The following is an 18,703-nucleotide window of genomic DNA, read 5'->3' on the forward strand; positions in this document are numbered from 1 at the left end:
CACTGTCAGCATACTCCATAAACAACTACGATTCTGCCAATTCAAATAATGCTGACAATTTGTAGTGAATCTCACTGGATAAGAACGAGAGAGTGCGCGGTATTTTGGCTGGCTGGGCTATTGACATGGGATTTCCTACAGGTTTCAGACGGATCTGTTGCAGCGGTGGTAGTGAGTGTAGTAATTGAGCTTCTGGGAGTATACTTTTGGGGAGGAGTTGAAATGGAAGAAGGAACGAAATGTATGTTTGCTGTGGGGGTGAATGAGGGAGTTTTCCACCCACACCCCTATTCAGAGAGGGGGATTTTCATCCCATCCCTGTGAGTTGAGGGAGGGGAAGGGTGGGAAAGAGTTACAACGCAGACTCTCTTCTAGTTCGGGTTGAGTTGGTGAGTTGTAGTCAGTCGGCGTCGTGATAGCATCAGGTTGTAAATTCACGAGTTGAACGCTCTCTTCGAGTTCTGTTCTGTTCGTCACGTGACCATCGGTTGCGGTCACGTTTTGTGACGGACCCATTTTTTCATTTTGAAAGTTTCACAATCCTATTGAAGGGTTGGAAAAGATTGGTGTAAAGTTCTCACTGGTAATAAAATGTGAATGAAAATTGTGACAGTTTTTCTCCGACTTTTAAGTTTCAAACAGTTTTCTGGGCTGGAGAATATTGATAAAATCAAGTCAGACGTGTTCAAAACTTTCTTAGCCGCAGTGATAGAAGTGAGTATTCTAAAAAAGTTCTTCAATAGAAATATCGTTCAAGTGGTTAACAAATCAAATTCAAGTGGTATTAAAATAAGTAAAATTCCTTATGTATAAATGTACAAATACTTGGTAAATGATATAATTTCAATTTTTATTTCTCTGTAATAGCAAGCTATCATCTACGAAGACTTTCAAGCTTCAACCATCTTATCTGTGTTACAGTTTGGTTTTTTTATGTTAGTCCTTTTTGAATAATTGAATGGTAGCAGATATAATAGTGAATGGTTGAATAGAAGCCCACTTCAATAACTTGTTATTCTGTACTGTTGTATGAAGTTTTTATATTCAATAGTTTTCTATCAGTTAGTTTGCAGTATAGGTCTGTAATAGTGTAACCTAGAGTAATCTCCAGTAACCTAGTTACAGGATTAAATTACCTCTTTGAATGGTGAGTGGTATTACCACTTAAAGTGGTTTGTGGGAATTTTTCCATTTCCATTCTCAGATCATTGCGATTAGTCGATTACCGCGATACAAGATTTAGAAGAAAAGAAAGTTTTCCAATGCATCGACTGATTTTGATTTGAGTATTGTCTAATCATTCGAATAAACTGATCTACACTTCAATATAGTGACAAAACACAGTTACCCGGCTACAAACGTCTGTTAAATTTAACCGTGGACAAGTGATGTTATAATTCTTTCCTCCCTCATTCTCATGACACTGATTCTGATAGATGACATCACTTAAACTGTGGTTGAATTAAATGGACGAACGTGTTCCATTCAATCAATGAAATAGGTGTCAGTCGCTCGTTAAATCTGTATTAAATAGTTGAAATGAGTCTCAAAAAAATTAGTATGAAATTGTATTCAATTGTTTACCAAACTATGACTTGCAAGAGTTCAATATCAGAGGCATAGTTAATATCTGTGGTAGTATTTATTTCTAAACCAAGTTAAAGTTAAATCACATTATTAAATTTCTTAAAAGACTTCGTGATGCTATTGTAAAGCAGAAGTCATTTTCAATTTCAAATAAATTTATAACCCCTTGGAAGAGACGATTCCGGCTAACATATTCCCGGACCACATGGAGTTGGATCGACATCGGCGGCTTATAAGAAGATTTTCGACACATGAGTGATAAATATTGAATTAGTGATGGGCGCCCTAGTGCTTCGAATTAATCTAATAATCAAAGCTAGCTCGTCGAAAGGGTTTTTATTATAAATTAAGAAATTAATAAGAGTAATACTTGCGCAAGTAAAATTAGTATTAAAGGTATTTTATTGAAAGAAAAAGATAGATCAATACATTTCAGAAAATTCTATTGAATCAAAGAAGTACAAAATCTAGGCTATTAAACATATGCATATGATATTTAAATTTTGCCCTATAATTTGCGATAGTTTGTTATAGCTCTAATTCACTAGATGAATGGCTCTACCTATTCCGTCAGGTGCCGAATCTTGCACCCTGAGATAAAATATATTCGATGCAAAGAAATCTACTAAGTACTAGAGATTTTAATATATATATATATTTGGATTATTAGCGGCTAATTTATCAAGCTGATCTTAAAGCACATATTTTTAATTGAATTGTCCCAAGTCAACAAGTATTAACAAGCGTATATCGCAGCTACATGCAAAAGAATGCATATGATTTTAAGATAAAGGCACATGGTAATGATTCGTGCCATAAATCTAGAATATAAATTTAGCCTGTGATATTTTACTGATTTCAATTATTGTTCTATTTTTATATTATATTTTTTTTATCGCTCTTTATATATTTTTTGCCTCGATCTATTTTTTGCATTATTTGTTTAATATATGTATGAAATGTTTACGGTGTGCAATTTATTTTTATTCCTCAACACTATAGTATAAGTATCATATTTATATATATATTTATTTTTATTGAATTACAAGAGTTATAGGAGAAGCCCATACCTAGGCCTATCAAGATTTTTGAGACTGAATCCTATTAAAAAACCACGACCTAAATATATGATTATATCAATATCTCATGCTTTACCGACTGATGCCAAGCAGGAGGCTAATCGTTATTTAAATATAAAGAATAACGTGATACGCGATACAAGATTTAGAAGAAAAGTAAGTTTTCCAATGCATCGACTAATTTTGATTTGAGTATTGTCTAATCATTCGAATAAACTGATCTACACTTCAATATAGTGACAAAACACAGTTACCCGGCTACAAACGTCTGTTAAATTTAACCGTGGACAAGTGATGTTATAATTCTTTCCTCCCTCATTCTCATGACACTGATTCTGATAGATGACATCACTTAAACTGTGGTTGAATTAAATGGACGAACGTGTTCCATTCAATCAATGAAATAGGTGTCAGTCGCTCGTTAAATCTGTATTAAATAGTTGAAATGAGTCTCAAAAAAATTAGTATGAAATTGTATTCAATTGTTTACCAAACTATGACTTGCAAGAGTTCAATATCAGAGGCATAGTTAATATCTGTGGTAGTATTTATTTCTAAACCAAGTTATTGTTACAGCATAATACAACAATGATGATCGATGATCATTTGCATCAGAGAAACTGAATTTTTCATCAATTAATATGATTGATACACTTGAAGAAGAGTGAGCTATGGCTAATGAAGGCAACCAGGCTATACATGATTGTATCCATAAATATTATCTGTTGATGATATCTGATGATTATCTTATGATGGTATCATTTCTGTTGATGGTCATGAAAAAATATGCTTCCAATTCACTTTGGAGCTTGTTGGCTTTTTGGGGGAAAGTTATCACATCTGTTAGGTGTTGCAATGGTAATCGACTCGCTTCCAGCTATGAGCATTCACTTTTTGCAAATTTTACGTATTCGTTGCTGCTGTTCAACATCAAAGGCTTTTACTCACGCCTCGGTTCACGCACTAACAAGCTCTTGTTAGATTTGCCTCTACTTTTGCTTTTCTTTCTTCCTCCTCATTTTCGTTCCCGATATTTTCCTTTTTAAAAAAAACCCTACTTCCTTCTTGTTTTCTCTGTTGTTACCATTCACGAGTCCACAGTCAGCCCTATTCGTCTTCTTTTTCGTTATCTATCGAAACTGTTTTTCCTTTATATTAATTGATTCCTCATTTTTTCTTATCTTCATCCTTATAATTTTCAATCTCCCCTACATCCGTTCCCTCTTTTTTCTGATCACATCTATTTCTTTTTCTTATTATACTTTTCTTTTCTTGTTCATTATCATGATCATTGTTGACTCTGTCATTTTTTTGTATTTTGTTATGTTTGTATTTTTATCTTCTATATACATTGTGAATCATCTCTTGAACCCATGTTTCTCTCCTTCCATCCATGCACTTATTCCTTAATCTGCCTCTTCCACCCTCCTTACTTTTTTCATCTTCTATCGTATTTTTTCCTTATCCAAATTCTCACAGGTTTTATTCCTTCTATACTTCTTTATCCACTTCCATACATCATTTTATTTCATTCACGTCACTTAACGATTATCATCCCCCATCCTTATTTCCCTTATTCAACCTTAACGTCTCTTTCCTCGTTCTCCTTCTTCTCATTGTTCTTCTCACATACATTTTCTCATCATATTCTTAAGTTTTTCCCCATTTCCTACCCTTCTCATTCCCGTTTTTATTTTACTTCCAGCTATCATTCTCCTATCCTTTTGATTTATCCTATCCTATGATTTTGTTCGTCTTATCGCGTCTTTCTCTCTCTTCACAAGAATCATCTCGTTATTTTCATCCCTTCTATATTTTTCTCTCCATTCATCTTTCACATTATCAGTCTTCTTCTCTTCGTTTCTTCTTCTCCTTCATATTTTTTCTTTCTCCCTCCTCTATTTGTTACTTAATGAAAAATCCATCCTGATTTTTTTTCAACCCTACTACTTCTCTACATCGTCAATCCTCTACATTTCTTTGTGTAATTTACCAATCAAATGCCCTTCTCTGAAGCTAACAAACAGCCTGTTGACTCAAAGTGGACTTTATTGGAAAAAATCGATGTAATCAATACATACAGAATAAATTATGTAATCAGCTATGTGAACGTAGCACAGGCGTCGTCTTCATAAAGTAGAAAGACCGTACCAGCTTGAAAAATAATATTTTTGATTATAATAATAATTATAGTGATTGAAGTGATCTTATAAAGTGACTTGAGTTGGAAATGGTGATTCTTGTAAAGATGGTCTCATATTTTTTCATCTATTTCAAAATGTGCTGAATTGATCAGAGCGATCAATTTAGCACATTTTGAAATAGATGGAAAATATTAAAAACTAATTTTACCAAAGCTCTCTTCAAATCTCTCAAATAGGCCTAAAAAAAGAAATACGTCCTGGTTGAAGATCCAGAGGAAGTGTTTCAACATTGATTCGACATCCCTGTTCGGAGCAGTCAGAAGAAGAAGAAGAAGAAGAGAAGAAGAAGAAGAAGAAGAGAAGAAGAAGAAGAAGAAGAAGAAGAAGAAGAAGAAGAAGAAGAAGAAGAAGAAGAAGAAGAAGAAGATGATGATGATGATGATGATGATGATGATGATGAAGAAGAAGATGATGATGATGATGAAGAAGAAGAAGAAGAAGAAGAAGAAGAAGAAGAAGGAGGAGAAGAAGAAGAATAGCTCTCTCATCGATTCGCCTTGATCATCCCATTCGTATATGAATTCATGCCTCCACTTGTAAACTCTCTTTTAATTCTCAACCAACCAGACAATGAATGATTTTGAATGAAATGAATCTCTGATCTGAAAAGAATAGCAAACCTTACTTTAATTAAATTCAAGTAATCTAACCTGCCGGATAAAAGTTTGCTAAAACTGAGAATGAACTGTAAGTTTGTTTAGCTGCGGGGGATTCAGCTACAATCTCTCATTCATATTAATGAGCCCGAGTCCGTCCATCTTGGACAAAGTTTCTCTCCTTGTTTTCAACAACTTTGATTTTTGTGGAGTGAAGAGAGATTATCTTCTGTTGGTATTGAATAATTTACTTCGCTCAACCCCACTAAAATCAGAAGTAGGGAATGGGTTTATTCAAATATAAATTGTTATGAGAACTATTGACCAGTAGTTGGGAATTTGGATCTAGCTGGGTCGGAAAATATTGAAATATTCTGAACTTTTGAATACTAAACATATCTTGCTATTTGAAACCAAACTTGTATCTACCTACGTTCATTAAGTTCAATGAAATTTATAAGTGTTGCTCTTTATATAGTAAACTATAGTGACCCCTGGGTTGGAAAACTCGCTGAAGAGCTGTTGTATTGTTATCTCTGAAATCCGCAACTTTGAATCATACAGAGTTGATGGAAATTATAGGAACAGCTAAATATTTCTTTTGCAAGAATAATTTCAAATCAATAATTTGATAAATTGATTGACATTATTAATTTAACATCATTATTCACATCTCATAGACATTTCATAGCATATTAGGCCTAAATACTAGGTATTCTTCAATTATCAGGGATCTAATTGTGGCCTTTCATGATGTTAATTTGAGTTGCAAAAATGTTTTCGCCCCACTTGGATGTAATGAGCTGGTTTTCGTGCGTCATATGGAGGCCGAAAATGATTGTTTTCTGACCAGGCCGGTAAAAGCTTTACGGCCCTAGGGCTGTAAAATAACCTTGAAGTCAGCTGATTCTGATTTGATGTGAACGTGTTTACAAAATGGTTTATGAAACGGAATCAGTTTATGCTTCTAGAAATTGAATAAAGTATTTTGCAATAAGATACTATCATTTTATTTGGATGAATGAAATATAAATGAGATAATTATTATAAACAATTCAAATTCAATTTTCAGAGTAGGATAGAACTTCTAATTCTAACCTAAACTTCCGCAGTCGACGATAACAAGCATTGTTGACGTTGACATTCAGATTGGCCAAATTTCAAGTGTACTAAAACAGCTGATCAAAAAACTTTTCATTGTTTGTGTTCATTAATCAAGAATTAAAACATTTATAATAATATCATCTTATTGTCATTTGAAAGAATAAAAAGTATAAACTCAACCTCCCACATTGAAACATAATTTTGTAGGTTATTTAGACAAATCAGAATAAAAAATAAAAATACTTGGACAATTTCCTGATATTCAGATAACCTCGGATTTGCTAGAGCTATGACCTTCCAGTTTTGCTTTCGGAAGTGCCTAATAAACAATTTTTCTCATATGTATATTGTTTTATTTTTCTGTGTAGCGAAAAATAGCGTTCGCACCACGGGCAAAAAATGTGTTTCCGGCTCTCAATCTTCTCTAGTCCGAGGCCTACGGCCTCGAAAAAGTTCATTTTCGGCCCTAGGTGCGAAATATACTATTACATTGAATCCTTGCTACTTTATATCAAAATACTTAAAATCTTTTTATAGACTTAGGCTTGTGATTGGGTTATATCTTTAACCATTTAAGTGTCATTATAAAGACATTTAGAAGTAATCATGCTTTCAACCATTAATTCTTCTCACACTGATTAAATCTTACAATGAAATGTTGGCCCTCAGACTCTAAGAAAAATGAATGTTTTTTCATGTATTACAATAAATTGATAGCGAATCATGAACGAATTTATTATGCTCTTATGCTACTTTTCATTAGGATGCATCACATGACAATTTCATAAATCACTTTGTGATAAACCCCTAAACAGCAGCCTCCAGACTCAACAGAATCGATTGTCACATCATAATACAGACCAACAAATACAATACATATTCTTAGAACAGTGTAATTATTATAATAACAATTCAAACTATAATGCTACAAGAAAATTCGCATTCTTATCCAGTCTACTATATATATATATAAACTATAATGCTTGGAAACTAATCCATGTTCTCAACTAACCGTTGTGATAAAACTTAACAGTTATGGATCGATTGATCAACTACGATATATAACTTGATCAATCCTTTAAAACAAATTGTTCATGTTTTTCTTACCACCTCGAAAACTTCCATCTCACATACTGTTTCACTGTTTAGCTTTACAAGTTGTTCATGCAGTGAGATAACAAAGGGAAGACCATTTCTAGTCCAACAAATTATTATTGACAAAGCCGTTGGAGGGTTGAGAGAGCTTGCTGAAATAACATGCGTTCTGCGTTAAGGTTTCTGCTTCCAGTTGTTAATTTCAAGTGCCCAGGGGTTCCGCAGCTTTAGCTTGTTAATTCCTGTAGTGTCTGCAGTTAGCAGGCTACATAACCCAAATGAACAGAAGTGGTTTCCAGACAAGCGGTTGGAGTATTGTTGCTGGGAATATGTGAGAGCTGGTGTGGTCTATCGTTTAATTCCCAGTGAATTGTAATGAATGATAGAGAATAGATTGATCTAAGATATTCGTGGAGCTTACCTTTATCTTTGTGATGTCTTCTATTTATTTGATGAAGTACTTGATTATCACAATTTTTTGAAAATATTATAGTTTAACTATAGAACTTTAGTAATTAATATAGAGAATGTATTGGCTATAGATATTTCAAATCTATACAATTTTCTATTCAACCTTGATCAGTTGACCAGTATGTTGGATTGCCGGTTGCTATAGTGTGATTTACTCTGGACTGTGAGCATTGCTTCAAGCCTTCAAGGAATACTGATATTTTGAAGAACAAAATCCCACTATAGTGCTTCACATTAGAATTCCTGGGTTGCACTGTTAGACTTGATAGTCCTCGATTCCTTTGAGAGTAAACCAATTCATTGGGATATGAAATAAGATTACAATCTCACGATAATATGATTCATTCACAATCATCCACAGTATCTTATCGATTTTATTACGAATCCTGTATAGGTATTTTCAACTACGTTCCTTGTTGATAGCTGAATCGTCAAATAACTCTCAAATAACTGAATCGCAAATATTGCAATAGATATGAAGAAAGAATATGATGGATATTCCAATCACTCAACTACGTTCCTAGTCCAATATCATGATAACTGAATCGCCATATACTGAATACTTGCAAATATTTCAAATAACAGAATCGAACACATAAATGAATTGAGCAATGAATGTAACTTTCGATGGGTATGCAAAACAACATTAGAAAGTATTAGAAATGGTAGATATGTACGAGAGGAAATTTCAGTTATGAATTATTGCAGAACCAATACAACAGGCTACAACCACCAGGGAAGGGTTTAATGAACATTCAATTTTGACTACCTGGTCTGTACCAGTTACTCATAACACAGGTGAACGTTCGGTGTTATAGCAGGACGGCATCATATAACCTAATATTAGCAACCCAAATGTAAGCCCAATGATCCGTTTTGCTTACATCAGCGTTATATGAAGAAAGAAAGAGGGTGAGAGTGAGAGAGTGTGATGGATGAGTGAATTCGTGAGAGAGAGTCAGAGAGGATGAGAGAGGAAGTGCGATAGAGTGAGGATGAATGGAGAGAGGAAGTACGTCTCCGCAGAGTAGTAATGGAGCTCACGAATTTTAGCTTCGGGAAAATTACGTATAACGTAAATTGCGTATAACGCGTAACATGACCTGGCAATATCAAACGTTGCTAAGCAACCCGGTTCTGTTAATTCCAGAAGGTTCGGAATGTTAATTAGTCCGAATAAAAAATTATTGCTTTCGCGATGTTTTTGCAAGCAAAAGGTATGTGAGGTTGATGAGGGTAACAATGCTTCCTCTATAGACGTTTATTGCATTCTTCCGCCCTGATTATTATTTTCAGCCGTCTCTTTGACTCTAATGATTACCGTGTGCTGATTGTATTAGCATGGAATTTCTGTGCGAATCTGTGACAGTAAATTTGGATTTGAGAGACAAAGATAAATTTTCATAAAGCAAGTATTTTTGTCTCGGTATCAAAAGGTTTGTTAACAATATCATCATTTGAGTTTTGATTTGCTGAGATTAATTTGCCATTAAGCCTTGTTTGCATGTGATGGAAAGGATAATGATAAGAGATGAATGGACGAATGGACCTATAGTAATGGGTGGCTTCCATACCTCCGGGAAGTGATTATGGAGCTTAATTGATAATGAGCTGATTTTGTTTGAAAGTTATATAATATAGAGATACCAAATCAGATGATTCTTTGGTAAATATAGTCACTCTAGTTTCTGGGGTATCTCATTTTTCGTCAGTCAGCAAGAATCTTTTATTTTCCGAGACATTTTCGTGGAACTACTGAACCAATCAGAAGTTGGGTGGGATGCTGACAATCCATAAATCGAGTATTATGATTGGCCGAGTCGACGCCGAACTCCGTCGCAAATCCTCCATTGATTGGGCCAATATTGACGTTCGGTGCGGTCCGGCACATGTGAACGAGAAATTCCCGATTTTCATGCGAAAATTCGGACGTCGAAGATTCGCTGCGATCCGATAAGGCTCTCGAAACGCGAGCTGAAATCCGATTTTCAGCTGCTGTGAATTTTTTCACCTCAATGCAGATTGTAGCTTTTGGCGTTAGAGTAAATATGCTCGGTTGGAAGCAATTTTTCATGGAATTTGTTTTTAGAAGATGAAAAAAGGCAAAGTCGAGGTCATGTTGATTGGTTATGACTTCAAATACTAATACGGAATTTCATCCATATGAAGCCCCCACGTGCTTCGTTTTAGTTTGTGGGTTTGTGAGTGAGTTTACACTGAGTCATTTCACTCGCTGGCTGTTTTACTACTGAGTCCCCGGGCTGAAGAACTCGCTCATAAACCATTGTACTGTTTTTGAAATCCGCAACTTGTGATTATATGTGAATCAATTGAGTATATGTGAATCAATTGAGTCACTCCTTATGGGTAAATGTGTCGGAATGGAGTTGTCAGTGGATACAGTACTTACGTAGCTGCCTAGAGGTCCCGGGTTCAAACCCGGATACAACAGAAGTTTTTAGTCAGGCACGTTCAACTGCTGGTTCCAACGAAAGATGGCCGAGAAGAGCGACGAAGAAATGTCGAGAGAGAAAGTAATGTGGATAAGTAGGAGAATTTAAGGGAAATGAGAAAGATTAAGAGAAAGAGAAGGCAAAAGAAGATGAAAAAGTATTCTGGAGAAAAAATTTATTTGGAAAGGAAGAAAATTTGTTAAGAAAGAGTGTAGGTGACATGATCAAGAATATAGTACCCTAATACACATTATATATTATTAACTATGCAGAGAGTTGGGAGCTCAAAAAATAAGTATGAATAAAAAAGTTGAAGATTATCTTCTGAGAGATGGCAAAGATAATATTGAGCAAGAAGTTTTGTGGACCGCTGCTGTGTAAATTTATTAGAGCTAATTCAAACAGAAGCCGATATGGAACTTGATTTATTGCGGCAACCAAACTAAAGAGGATGAGAACAAGAAGTGAGAACTTAAGTTCCAGACGCCTGTTATTTATCACCTCCGGAAAAAACAGCTAAAATAAAAAGAGCGATTAGAAGAGAGTAGTGGATGATAAGAATGGGAGAGAGAAGAGAACAAGGGTTGAGAAGAATGATCGACAGTGTCACGAAAGTTTCTGAGCTTCTTATCAGTGACTTGCGACCATCTTAGCTGGCCTTGTTGGCACGTAACAGGTGAAACAAAGCCTACTAAAATACCTATGTTTCTATGGTGATACTAACTTCAAACTGTCTGCATTAGTGATGGAAAGCGTTGATGTTACTCTATGAGGTATAATAATTCCAGTTCTGAGTCTCACTGTCACTACATCTTCATTCTTGTACGCCTACGAGAGCAATTCTCTGAAAAAGTATAAAACGTAAAGAACTTTTCATGTGATATTATGAAAAATGTCTATCATTCAGAACAGAGAGAGAATGTATGGTACATCCCTTGTAAAGCTCAACTGTATTCCCCTTGAAAACATGTATCAATTTACGAAGTACGTAGATTACAACACTAACTTTAGTCTTCAAATGAATAGCCTTCACCGTATATGCTGATTGCATTGTTTATATCTGAGCCCACATGAATTTGTAGGTTGATAAAAGTTGTATTCATACAACATGATCACCAAAGTTTTCTCATTATGAGTTGTTAATGGAAGGTCTAGCGAACAAAGTGAGCTGAAGGGCAAATGAGAACTTATTGCATTAAATAAATATGTGTGTGGCTATTAACATTTCTGTTGGAATAAGCTACTAATGTGAGCCTCGTGGAAACTTACAAATCACGACAAAAACTAAGTTCAAATTCCACCCCAGAGTTGAATGAAAACAAAATAGTTTTTCTCAATAATTGTTACACTTGAAGAACAGTGATTATTTTGTCAAGAGAGCATTTTTTCCACCATTCTCTACTTTTTGCAGATTATCTAATTGAATGAGAATGAATGTTAAGTGACACATAACCTAGCTACATTTGGACTGTTGTATAAATTAGAATTGGAACCGTTTTGGGCTTATAAGCCTGTAGTACTCCTCTGTACGTTGTGTAATTATGAATGATTAAATAAATATTGTGTATAATATATATGAGGGTTGTTCACGTGTAACCTGTAATAATTTGTGATTTTATCTTGGAAGATATTGAAGTTGAAAAAAGTACTGGAATATTGTTAGGTGGTACAGTTGTATTATTCTATTATTCCAAAGCTGATGAAAGTACTCATTAGCGTTTACTGTATGGCAATTTGAGAATGAGTGATACGCTACTGGCAAATCAATTCTTGGGTGTTAAATGAGAAGCCTGGAATGATATTACTAGATTATTATTCTTCCAGGGTAAACCTACAAATTTATAAATAATTTATCCAAAATTGTTAGGATAATCAAGAAATATTCATATAACGCATATTTGAATGTTTTTTCTCCGTTGGAACTGCCATTCCTGATTCGCAGAGACCAGTGACAAGGATAGAGTTTCTGGCACTCTTACCACTCCTCCATATATTATTTTTTTTTTTGAATTTACAATTATTTCATATTATAATACTTTTGATCTAATCGATGAATACGGATCAATTATAATGTGAGCTGAAATATTGGACCAAATTGTCCTTGAATAATTTTTCTAGCTAGACCTTTTTGCAAACTAATTCCATCCCTCAATCATTTTAAAAGAATGTTTCCATGTATTGTTAGCCTCAACGAACAATATTCTTCATTTACTTTCCTTCTTCTCCAATTCTGATAGTTTGTAAATCCCCAGTCTAAATCCTCCAAACATGAGCAGAGCAAATTGAAAAAGCAAGAATTGACAAACGTCAATAATCCTGAGTGAAAAATAGTTTGGAAGAGAAACTTGAAAAATAAATCAATCCTGTCACATAGAACCACTGAACTAAAACTTTACTCGGTTTTGTTGCTGAAGAAACTTGTGATCTAGTACACCAGCTAGCATCAAACATCTTTGGGAGAATAAAAGTTGTAAATTATTGAGAAGATAAGAACCAACTACCCCATAACAAACACCTTTTCGTTCTCGAAAACAACCTACTTACAAACAACTGTTATGTAGTTCTTTTTCCAACCTCGAGGAAGGAGCTGTGTATGTACTAACTCGCCAAACAAAGATTAGAACTTTGCCATTTCCCACGCACACCTTTTCTCTAATTGAAGTACAATTTTCGGACCACATAATCCATCCCTAGATTGAAAGAAGACTCAGATTCGCCACAGCCACAGATTTATTAAAATCATAAGATATCGGTCTCTGTTGTTACGACATTGTCAATCCTCTGTGAACTGAGACTTGCGTGGAGAGCAGCAAAATTTGTGGTAATGAACAAGCGATATGATTGATGGCTCATCAAGGTGAACGTCAACCATTGGTCTAGACAAGGTACTCTTACAATTAACGATTCATCCAAACTTCAGAGCGATTTTGTGTATACACCAAATATAGGGTCAACTCTTTCCAATATCAATAGCCATTGAAGAATCCAGAGCATTTCAGGATGATATTGATTTTTTTCACTAAGTTCCCAAATACTATATGTAAGTTGCCTCATCAATTCTGATCAATTCATTTCTTAATAGTGTTGAACCGTACATGGAATGAATTGAGCATTTCAAATCTCTCAAGATCTTTTGCTGCCTATTCTACGATCCTACTCTTCCAATCCAACAATGTCCTTTTCCTCCTATTATTCTCCATCTCTATACTTATAAAAGGCTAAGCCCCGACAGACTGAAATCACACCACAGCCCAAACTACTGAGCCTAAAAACTTGAAATCTCTATACTTATAAAAGGCTAAGCCCCGACAGACTGAAACCACACCACAGCCCAAACTACTAAGCCTAAAAACTTGAAATTTTGCACGATTGTCTATGGTAGCCTGAAAACATCCACTAAGAAAGGATTTTCAGAAATTTGCCCCCCTGAGGGAGCTGGGGCCCCCCCAAAATTTTGTACTTTTTAACCGCTCATTGCACAGCAAAGTCATGAGGAACTTTTTTGTTCAGCTACGAAAAAAAATTAGATCTATGCAGAAAAATTCCGATCAGGAGCACAGGGGGGTCCAGGAGAGGGCATTTTTCGAAAATTTCGATGTAAAATCACACTACAGCTCAAACTAATTGTCCTACAGACTTGAAACTTTGCACAAATATTCTTCAAACATGCTAGACGCGCACTAAGAACGGATTTTGAGATATTTTGCCTCTAAGGGTTTCAAAGGATGAAAAAGGATCATTTAGTAAGGTTATGAACATGGTAAGGTGAATGCCATATGGAACTGAGATAATTGACACATGATATTCTAACATATGTTATAATTATTGGAAAGCTTAAAATAATTTCATCAATCAGCTGATCGAATTTAATTTTCCATAGATTGACAGCGTTAGCTTGCCACGTGTTTGTTCCATTGTTGTATGAGTCTCATACATTCCGATTAGAACAGAGCACAGAGATTTTCTTTGGTTAGGAGTTTGTTGATAATTATTTTTTTCAAATTTTATTGCAAACGAAAATCACATTGAAAAATTTCTTAATAGACAACAAGATTACAAAAACAAGATATCAAACATAAACCTATATTCATTTGTAGCATGGCCAGAAAAGACAAACTTGAGTACTAGCCGTGAGTTCATTCAATATAACTCATATTTCTGTGTTAATATTTTGTGAACAAGAAGTACGAGTTGATGAGAGATGTGAGTAATTTCTTTTATTTGATTTAAATGTTATTCATATTGTAGTAGTTGGGTCACTTCAATCAAAGTTTTTTATTTTGTAGCTAATAAATTTCATACGTATTGATTGTCCATAATGTATCCAGTGTCCATAATGTAAGTGATTAAACTAATCAAAATTAATGGCTAAAATTAATGAGGTGAATAATTTTTTCCAACATTTTCCTGTTACTCAATGATAGGGGAGTGATAATTATTTGTATAGGTCTTCTAAGGAACCATTATCCACAGCTGGTACCATTCAACCACACTTCAACTCCAAACTACCGTTGTAATACCAGTAGCCTACACAATTTATCATAGGGTGACGTGTTTATTACAGCTGGTAACTTTAGATGCTAAATTATATTATCTCATGATCTTGAATCATGATCATCTTTCCGTTCTTCGGTAGCCGCTAGGCCGACAATTTCGAAAACATAGGCCTGTAAAGTAGATTAATAAATAATCATTATTAGCCACCCTATTAAAATGTCTGGTCAGAAACCATCCCCAATATTCACACAACATATTCTCAAAGTTTCATGCCATTATGTTAAGTATTTTTCAAGTCATAGGGAACAAACACACAAACAGACATTCATTTTTTTATATATATAGAAGATTTCATTCGGCTCAAACAAAAGCCTCTCTAAATGGAGGTAGAATGATAAGGTTGACAATTTTCAGTTCTGTTGTTTTAACATTTTGTTTTTTAAATCACTTTCAAAAAGTTCATGTAGTACCTACTATTGTGTTTGAGACACTTCTGGCGCTATCATAGTTTCACAACTATTCTGTTCCACACTCCTATCTCTTGCAGTTGTTAACCATATCTATAATAAAATAAAGAGTTGGCTTATACACGTATGTGATAGGAAAATTATGTTTGACGCATCACCACGTCTGAACTACTGGACTAATTAACTCGAAATTTTGCTTATAGGCTAGATTCTTAATTAACCAAGGATGGTTATAGGCCTATTTTAAGTTCTTTAAAATTTCATTACGTCAAGTTTTCAGATTAACAAGTTTGAAAATAGATCCTTGCGAAGCACGGGTTCCTGCTAGTTTTGCACGATTGTTTATGGTAGCCTGAAAACATCCACTAAGGAAGGATTTTCAGAAATTTGCCCCTCTGAGGGAGCTGGGGCCCCCCCAAAATTTTGTACTTTTTAACCGCTCATTGCACAGCAAAGTCATGAGGAACTTTTTTGTTCAGCTACGAAGAAAAATTAGATCTATGCAGAAAAATTTCGATCAGGAGCACAGGGGGGTTCAGAAGAGGTCATTTTTCGAAAATTTTGAAGTAAAATCACACTGCAGCTCAAACTAATTGTCCTACAGACTTGAAACTTTGCACAAATATTCTTCAAACATGCTAGACGCGCACTAAGAACGAATATTGAGATATTTTGCCTCTAAGGGTTTCAAAGGATGAAAAAGGATCCTATTAAGTAAGGTTATGAACATGGTAAGGTGCCATATGGAAATGAGATAATTTATTTATTGACATGTGATATTCTAACATATGTTGTAATCATTGGAAATAACAAAATATGATAGAAATTTAAAAAAGAACATCTGTTCTATTAATGCTTTCTACCTGATTCCACTCACGGTATGTAGAATTCATCTAAATACCGTGATTCCACTCAACCTCAATAATATTGTTCTGATAGTTGATAAATATGTTTAATTATATTATTATTATTGATATAATAAAAGTATTGTTTTAATAATTAATTATTATCATTAATATAATAATAGTATTTTTTTGGTAATCAATAAATATTTTTATTTTCACAAACTCTGTATAATTTATAATGGTGAATGTGAAACAGCTGCATCAAAGAAATTATCTCAAAAACATATGTTTAGGAAAACCAAAGTTTTGAACTTAGTTTTCCTGATTCAATGTATTAGGCCCTGTTATACGGACAGAAAAAACGCGACAGATTTTTCGCCACGTAGACGCCAAGCCTACCGAGCAATGGACGTCACTGTGTGCAAGTTATACGAACGTTTTATCTGTCGCGTCGGACCCTGTAAACCCGGCGTCAGCGTCGACAACGCGACCGGACCGGTAAAATTGGCAGAAAAAACGCGATAGAAATAACGCGAGTACTGTTATACGGGCAGCTTTTACGTGGCAGATCCGTACTTCCTCCCCCACCATACTCCTCCGGGCGTACACTTCTCCCTATTGGCTCCCTCGGAGCCTGCCGCGGCGTGTTTGATGCTCGTATAACAGCTCCCTGGCGTCGACGACGCGGCGTTATTGCTGCTCGTATAACAGCACTGAATTGTTAGTTCAGCGTCGGCGTTTTATCTGTCGCGTTTTTTTCTGTCCGTATAACAAGGGCCTAAGCCTACACGTGGCATGTATGATCAATTTTTCAGCTAGAACAGTTTTTTGAGACTGCTAAATAAACGTTTACAGTTTTATCAATGCTGTATCGGCAATATGAAAACGCATGCAGTTAATATGTCTTTAGATAAACGTGTTGATATCTACATGATAATTATTCTCTACCATTTTTATTTAATTAAAATTTCAAAATTATCAAGCCTTGATAGAATGATTGACTCACTGTACAGTCAGTCGAAAATTTTAATATTGAAATGAGGGGTATTTTGGCAAGCTGAACAAAAAAGTAAGGTCCTATGCACCTTTTTGATTATGCACCATTTTAGGATGAATATAAGCTAAGCTAAATTCAAAAAATTGTAAATTATTCTTTCATTCTCCAGTAACTAATGAATGCAATATGAATACTATACAATATATATATATATGCTCTCTTTCATTAGTTGAATAATTTTTTTCAACATTTTCCAGTTTCTCAATGATAGGGGAGTGATAATTATTTGTATAGGTCTTCTAAGGAACCATTATCAACAGCTGGTACCAATCAACTACACTTCAACTCCAAACTACCGTTTTAATACCAGTACACAATAATATTTATCACAGGGTGATATGCTTATTACAGCTGGTAACTTTAGATGCTAAATCATATTATCACAATATTATGATCTTAAATCATGATCATCTTTTCGTTCTTCAGTAGCCGCTCGGCCGAAAATTTCGAGAACATATGTCTGTAAAATGGATTAATAAATAATTATTATTAGCCCCCCTACTAAATTTCTGTTCAGAAACCATCCCCAATATTCACACAACATATTCCCGAAGTTTCATGCCGTTATGTCAAGTAGTTTTCAAGTCTACAGGGAACAAACAAACATACAACCAAACACACAGACATTCATTTTTTATAAATAGATTTCCATTCGGCTCAAAAAAAAGCCTCTCTAAATGAAGGTAGAATGATAAGGATTCAGTTCTGTTGTTTTAACATTTTTTCAAATCACTTTCAAAAAGTTCATGTTGTACCTACTATTGTGTTTGAGACACTTCTGGCGCTATCATAGTGTCACCACTATTCTGTTGCACAGTCCTATCTCTTGCAGTCGTTAACTATATCTATAATAATTATATAAAGTAAAGAGCTGGCTTATGCACGTACGGGATAGGAAAATTATGTTTGACGCATCATCACCTCTGAACTACTGGACTAATAAACTTGAAATTTTGCTTATAGCCTCTTAATTAACCAAGGATGGTTATAGGCCTATTCTCAATTCTTCAAATTTTCATTACGTCAAGATTTCATTTTGTCAAGTTTTAAAGTATATCCTTGCGAAGCACGGGTTCTTGCTAGTTTATTTATATAGAGCTAGTTGATAGTTTTATTAAATAGAATCACTGGTACCCTGTTATTCTCTGTCATATTTCTATCATTCAATTCACAAACATGAAACCACGGCTCAATACAAACTCACTCAAAAAATCATTGAATTGAAAGCTTCCCTATAAATTCTGCCAA

The 18,703-nt window shown here is 34.7% G+C and overlaps 1 protein-coding gene across 1 annotated transcript in view; it reads left to right on the forward strand.

Annotated features, from left to right (window-relative positions):
• Positions 1-383: 383 nt before the first annotated feature.
• LOC111059764 overlaps positions 384-18,703 on the forward strand; it is a 154,447-nt gene continuing 136,127 nt past the window's right edge. Inside the window, exon 1 of the mRNA XM_039430301.1 lies at positions 384-714. The gene's annotated coding sequence lies outside the window, so the exon portion shown is untranslated. The remainder of the gene's footprint in view (positions 715-18,703) is intronic.

Source organism: Nilaparvata lugens, chromosome 6 (assembly GCF_014356525.2).
Source record: "Nilaparvata lugens isolate BPH chromosome 6, ASM1435652v1, whole genome shotgun sequence".
In the NCBI taxonomy this organism is placed as follows: domain Eukaryota; kingdom Metazoa; phylum Arthropoda; class Insecta; order Hemiptera; family Delphacidae; genus Nilaparvata; species Nilaparvata lugens.